Raw genomic sequence first — 6,396 nt, 5'->3', positions numbered from 1 at the left:
TCTTCACTGAGCAAACACTTGGTCTTCTGTTGGCTCATCAGGTCTCTGAACTGTAGATTACTGGAAACTGAAAAGAAATTGTGTTTTGTGCCTGTGCTGCTTCTGAGGCACCATCCACTGGCTGCTGCCCCGTGGAAGATGCTGGGATGTGTGGATCTGTGATTTCACTTCCTGAGTTTCACTTGAAGAGGCCAGAGATAAATCTGACCTTGGACTGGCACAGCTCGTGTTCTGTAAATGATGTGATAGGGATGGGATTCCTCCTGCAGAAATTTGGGATGTGGTGTCAGTCACCTGCTGTTCTCAGGAGAGCTTCGTGCCTCTGCTTGAACTTGCACTTGGTGAGGGATTGAGCTCAGCAGACCTGCCAGAGGCTGCAGGACTTGCTGTGCCTCTCGAAGGGGCTGAACGTGCCTCGTGTCTTCCAGAGGCATCCAGTGGTGTTGGCAGGGAAGCCAAACCCAGGGTCAGTCAGTCACACCTTGCTGTGTGGCGTTCTGGGACAGGAATGGGCAGAGATGGGGAGCTGGGAGAGCTCTCTGTATTCTGCCTTTGGTTTGGATCAGATTTCAACCAAAAGAACCTTCTTTGTAATAAATTGGCAAAGGGTGTTTTTCAGGTTTGCTGTGAGATCGCTCTGGGGTTACAAAAATGCTGTTAAACCCTCTTTTTCATGATTTTAATAGAGAAATTTGGACCAGGCACTGGGCTGGGGTAGCACTGATGTGGGTGTGGTTGGGTGGGTGTGATTTGGGGAAAGTGGCTCGGGCTGGATGCTCACAGGCAAGTGAATGCCCAGGGCTGGATGAGCTGCTGAGAGCAAACCTGTGATCTTTCATCCCTGCTGATGTTTGTGAGCTCCAAAATACACCTGTGTGAGCTATTCATTATTTTATTGCCACAAAAGGTAGGTGATCCTTACACTGGACTCTTTGACAGCGTCTGTGTTTTTGTGATAGTGTTTTTATGTTACTCTTATCTTCATTTTGATGTGTGAGTGTGGTTCTGTGCCTTTGGCACTTAAAACGTGCCAGAAAATGCAAAATCCTGCTGTTCCCTTGTGGTTAAAAGGCACTTCTGTGCTCAAAGCTGGTGGATGTTGTCTGAGCAGCCACTTCTGCACTGTCCCTCCTCTCCCCTCCGTGTCCCTGCTGGTGTTTCACAGCCACGTGCTTCCACGTTCTCAGTGCCTCCACGGTTGGGGTTCCAAAATCCAAGCTGCTTTTTTCATGTTTATGCTATTTGGTCCTTCCACCCCCTCAATAAAAATGTTCATTTTAAGTATCTGAACTGTTGTCTTTCAATCAATAGCCAATTTTTCCCTTTCTGTGCTTTCTGAGGCATGCAGAGAGATGGAGGGGATTATTTCGTAGTCATAAAGCTGCTAGATAGTGTGTGGAGCAGTAATTCATTACAGGCTTTGATTGGGCTGCACAACACCCTGTTTCTGAAGAAGGTGGTCACAAGTGATGGCTGACACACATGTGCAGGCTTTGAGCTGGCAGAATTCTTGGCTTGAACATGCTTTTGTTCAGAAATGGGGTGTCCCTGCTCTGATTCCTCCCAGTCACACGGAGCCTCTGATGCTCGGTTCGGTCCTTTGTGGGAAGGGGAATCTCTGTTGTGAATTGCTGATAACAATAAGGGTAATAAAAGAAACATAGGTACAAATTAGCAAAACCAGCCAGCGTTTCTGAAGTGGGTAATTGCAAAAAAGAGAAAAAAAAAACCCCAAACCAAATCTTACCCTGCATGTGTGAGCAGTGAGATGTGACCACTGAAGGGAAAATAGGAAGCTTATCATCAAGGTAGCAGCAGGAGCTCCTCTGGCACATAAAACATTCTTAATGTAGCAGCTTTTTTATGGGTACGTGGCTTGAGGCAGAGTATTGATGCCTGACAGGAGGCAGCACCCTGCTGCAGTAACACATCCTGCCCAAATTAATGCTGGGTGGAGTATACAAGGAGGAGATCAAAGAGCTGCCTGAAAATTGTGAACAACCTGAGAGGCAGAAAGATTAATTTCCAAGTATGTAATTGTTTTGTAGAGCAGAGGATGATGTAAGCGTTTTTTGACCCAGAGAATGATAAATAGCACCAAGTATCTTGGTTTTATAACAGTATTTTATTTGACTCAAACCAGGTCCCCCCATCTCTTACTAATCTAGTGACTTTTTTTTTTAAACAGGACGTGAGTGGAAATTGTAATCTGATGGTCATGTCCATTTGAATTTCAATGAGTTTTAATGGCTCTGTCTATATACTGAAAGGCATAACTAGAGTCAAATTATTCCAGTTCAAGATTGTTAATAATTGACTTGTTCAAAATTGGGTCATCTTTTATGTAAAACATTTGAGTTGCTGCTGCTGTAGGAGCAAGAGCTTGGGCAAGGGAAGGTTTTTATTGGCTAACCTGCCCTGCATCCATGTAGTGCTGGGTGGAAGAGCTGAGGCTGGTGTTTTCCATGTGGTGTTGGCTACCAGGGCTGGTGCTGAAGGTGGATTCTCAACGTGGTCAGGCTGTTGCTGAGTGCCCTGGAAAATTTCCCCCCGAGTCGATGCCAATGACCTATAAACCCGAGTCCAGTTTCAGTTCTACTGTTCCCTCCTTTTTGCTTTCAATATTTTTTGGATCATGTGGGCTATGCATAAAAAAGGGTCAGTTGTAGAGACTGCTCTGTGCTCACATGTCTGAGAGGGAGGTGTCAGGATCTGCCTCTGCTGGCACACAAAAGGCAGCCTGTCTGTGGAGCTGGTGCTGCTGCTCAGCCCTGTGCCTGCAGCTCCCAGGGCTGGGGTTGGAGATGACAGAATCGGATGGGTTTGGGTGGGAAAGGACATTTAAAGGTCATCCTTTCAATGAGCAGGGATATCTTCAACTAGGGCAGGTTGCTCAGAGCCCCATCAGATGCTTCCCCCTTTCCAGGCAACTCACCGTTGCACGTGCTGCCACCGTTGTCATTGTCAGTTATTAATGTTCTTAGTCAAAATTTCCTAGATAGCACCTACAGCTTTTTGTAATATTTGCCCCAGCTTAGTTTGATCCTGTGGCAGCTCAGAGCTGAGTCGTGGGGAAGCAGAGCTTGGTGCAAGGTGGTGTTGTGGTGTCAGCATCCCTGCCAGTAGCTCCTGGCCTTTAACACAGAGGTTGCTACATCTTGGAGGAGCAGGCTGAGGAATTGGTCATTTGTTGATGGAATAATCTGTTCCTGGGGAATCATCTGGTCCCACCCCCTGTGTAGGGCAGGGCCAGTTCAGAGTGTTTCTCCCATTCTGCTCCAGTTCATTTCTAGACAAGTATTTTGGGCTTGAGTGTGGTTGCTTGTTGACCAAGCTGGTCTGCATGCTTATTTTATGACTAATGCAAATATTTGAAAGGTAGAATGATGGGCTGGATGGAGAAATTGCTGCTAGACAATATTAATTGTCTGTATTGAATGAGAATGTGTCATTAGCAGCAAAATCTGAAGCTGCTCAACACTGAGCTTTCCAGTGTATGATTCCTTTCTTAGAGCAAGAAAGTGGAAATCAGCCAGTGAAGACATCAAATGGTGAAACTATAGGAGCTGGAGCAGAACATAAATATTTGTAACAAGGATATGCCACGACCAATTTCTTTAGCTAGGTGAAAGCTTAGCAGCAGTACAATCTATTACAACATCTTTGCTCTGGAGTTGTCTGTAGGTGGCACGTGCTATTTGTGAATGAGGCTTCTAGCTGCTGGTGGTGCAGCTTCAGAACCCGTCCTTCGAGCCAAGCACAGGTACAACCCTAACACAGAGTGCATCCTCTGGCTTTCTGCAGAAGCAAAGGGGTCTTTAGACCCCAAACAGAGATGTTAGTCCCTCACATGAGCATCGGGCTGGGGCTGTGGTGGCTCCACAGCTCCTCACCTCGTGGCACTGGGCAGGCACCGACCTGTACGTGGGTCTGGCAGCTCCGAGTTCCCCCGTGGGGGCTGAGGCTCTGCCCCCCTGCCTGCCCTGCGAGCACACTGCCTTCCCCAAAGACATTTTCCCAGGGTCAGATAGTAGCTGCTCTTGAATAATTGTTGGCAGTGTCTGCACAGTGGCCTGAGCTGACTTTGAACCCTCGTGGTGAAAACAAATCCTGAGGAGTGAAGTGGGAGGGAAGCTGTGCTCTGCATTGTGCAGCTCAGCTTCCCCCGGGTGCTCTGTCTTGGAGCAGATGCATATGAATATACACACACATATATAATTTTTTAATCTGTCATGATTCTTTCTGGTCTCCTACCTCATCACTGCTTCCTTTTGTCCCCTATTTTATGGGTTTGGGTTTTCTTCAGCTGGTTAAACTGCTGAAGCAATCATGTAGCACGTGGATGATGTTTCTCCAAGGCCAGTAGCCTCAGGTTTTCTCCACCTCTTGGTGAACTACTTTGTTTTTCTCTCCATATGGTGACACCTTAACCCCTCTTTTTGCAAGTGGATGAATGTGTAAAAGACTCAGCATTTAGGAGTCAGTCCCTGCTATTCCAAGTCAGTCAAAGGGCTGGTTGTACTTTCTGAAGGTGGTTTGCTGTGCCAAGCCACAAATGTATTTTCCAGCTCTGGAAATCCTGTTAGGTTAGAATGTGGAGAGGAAGATCAGAGGATTATGGGCTTTGTCCTTTCTTACAGCCCCTTCTGACACAAAAGCACCTGCCACACATAAAGGCAAGCAGGAAATGTCTTCTCACATCCTACTATTTCTGTGATACAGTGACCTTCAGGAGCTCAGTTTAAATGAAATGATTCCCTTGATTCCTTCCTGGGTGCAGAGGGTGATGTGTGGGGTTTATTTCGGAAGCCTTTGGAGCCTTTGCTCGCCAGCAGTAGTCCTGTGGAGGCACTTGTCTATTTTTATAACGAGTAGGTGGATTTTTTTTTAATAAACCAAAGCCCACGGATCTATTTCATTGGGTACTTTGACTTCTGTGTCACCTTGGGTCAGCAGCAGCCCCGTCTCTCATGGGAGTGTTGCAGCTTTTGCAGTTCTCATGAGCTTGGCTTGGTCCATGCTGGCTGGATCAAGGTGCTTCACTGCAGGGGTTTTAACTTTCCATTTGCTCCATGGAGTAGTGTCAATGTCTGTGTAGTTTTCCCCAGTGTTTTGGGAGGAAACTGTCCCAGTAGTGTCAGTGCTGTTCATGGAGTGCTTGTCACAGCATCCTGGGGTGCTGGCTGTGCCCTGGCAGCTCCAGGGCTGGGCACAGTAGTCTTTTGTCTTCCCTTACTGCCAAGAGGAGTGGGCACAGTCACAGCACATATTTCCAGGTGTGGGTGGTCTCTGAGCTCCTTTTACCATTGAAACGTGGTGCTGAGCGTGGCGTTGCGTAGGGGAGCTCACATGGAAGGACATCAAAGGCTTTCCTCAGCCCTGGGTTTCTCTCTGTGCTGCAGACAGCTGGCTCATCCATCTCCTTGCTCTCCTTCAGCCACGTCCCTGGTGTCCCTGCCAAATGAGAGCATTCACACCCAGAGCTGGAGCCTCCAGGGCAGATGCAGCCCAGCCTGCATCCATTACTGTGGCTTCAGCTTGGAAGGGAAGATCGAGGTGCTGCCTGCCCCTCCAGGTCAGGGGCTTCAGTAGCTACTGGATGTGTTTCTGAAACAATAATGAACCAGTTTTCACCTCTTCTAAAGCAAGGTCACAGAGACCATACTCTCAGAGGAGGCATAAATAAATTAGTATGTGATTAATTTCATCACTTTTGTGATGTACAATGTGAGATCACAAAAAAGGCAGAGCTGGGGGTTTGACCCTGTTCCTTTAGAACCTGTGCAGAAAAACTCACTCTAATCATAATTTATTTTGAATAGAGTTAAAAGTGAAGCTTTCTGCAGCAAGAATAATGTCTTGGTCCTAACCAGGAGTTTTATAATGATTCTGAGGAAGCTGGAGGAGAAATGTGCTGGGTTGCAAGTTAAGCATCCACCCTGGGTTGCGGCAGGGGGGTGACCCTGCTGACCCCCAGGAACTGCAGATGGAGCAGAGTTCTGCCTGGAACAACTCAACGTTGTCCTCTAAGAGCCTTGCTCTGACTGCTTGTTCTTTTTTTCAGTTCCATAGTCAATTTTTTTGTGCTTGCAGCCAAACCTGAGCATTAATATTTCATCTGGCATGCAATGCAGTTGTTTCTGGAATGCCTTTTTTTCGTGCTAAACTGCCTCTAATGGGGAGAAGTTATTTGCAGGTCTTGTTTGTGGGTGAAACACGTTTATGAGGATGAAACTTAAAAGAATATTAACAGGAGTTGAAGCTGACCACAAAAGCAAATGGTTGATGACATGAGCAAATAAAGCAGCACGTTCTGAGGCCTGCTGGCAATGCTGACCTCCTGCACAAGCATGATTTTAGCCTGACTTCAGCCTTACCCAGGAATTCGTGGTGTTC

This window comes from Merops nubicus, unplaced genomic scaffold (assembly GCF_000691845.1).
Source record: "Merops nubicus isolate BGI_N331 unplaced genomic scaffold, ASM69184v1 scaffold4444, whole genome shotgun sequence".
In the NCBI taxonomy this organism is placed as follows: domain Eukaryota; kingdom Metazoa; phylum Chordata; class Aves; order Coraciiformes; family Meropidae; genus Merops; species Merops nubicus.
Note: the sequence above shows the minus strand (reverse complement) of the source record.